This window comes from Arachis ipaensis, chromosome B03 (assembly GCF_000816755.2).
Source record: "Arachis ipaensis cultivar K30076 chromosome B03, Araip1.1, whole genome shotgun sequence".
Classification (NCBI taxonomy): domain Eukaryota; kingdom Viridiplantae; phylum Streptophyta; class Magnoliopsida; order Fabales; family Fabaceae; genus Arachis; species Arachis ipaensis.
Window position 1 is genome coordinate 31,048,700 of NC_029787.2, and position 544 is coordinate 31,049,243.

Here is a 544-nt window from a genome sequence, read left to right on the forward strand (position 1 = left end):
TTAAACATTAAACATGCTGACACGTAATAATATTTAGATATGTCTAAACGTGTGTAAAAAAAATTTTATTTTTTATTAAGATACATGCAATTTAATATCAATGAATGTCATGTTTAAACTATGCTTGACATACGAATATGACAAATAAAAAAAAATGTTCGCACTTCATAGATACCAAGCCTATATTAAAATTAGGGTAATGTTAGGTAGACAAAAAAAATAGTCAGAATTTGTCTTATTTAATATTAATTAATTGTTGTAATAATTAATAAATACTAAATAAAGTAAATTATGACTATTTTTTTGCTGATTTTTTTTTGTGTAAAATTAAATTTAAAGGGACTTTTTAACTATAATTGCGTAGTTGTTTTATATGCATTAAATGCATTAAATGCATTATGATTAAATACATTTACGTAGAAGAAGAGGTAAGTATGTGATTCTCTTAAATAAAGTTTATTTTAATTTTGAGAATAAAAAATATTTTAAATATTATTAAATATTTCTAAATTTATTTTATTTAAAATTTTTAAATAGAAAAGGT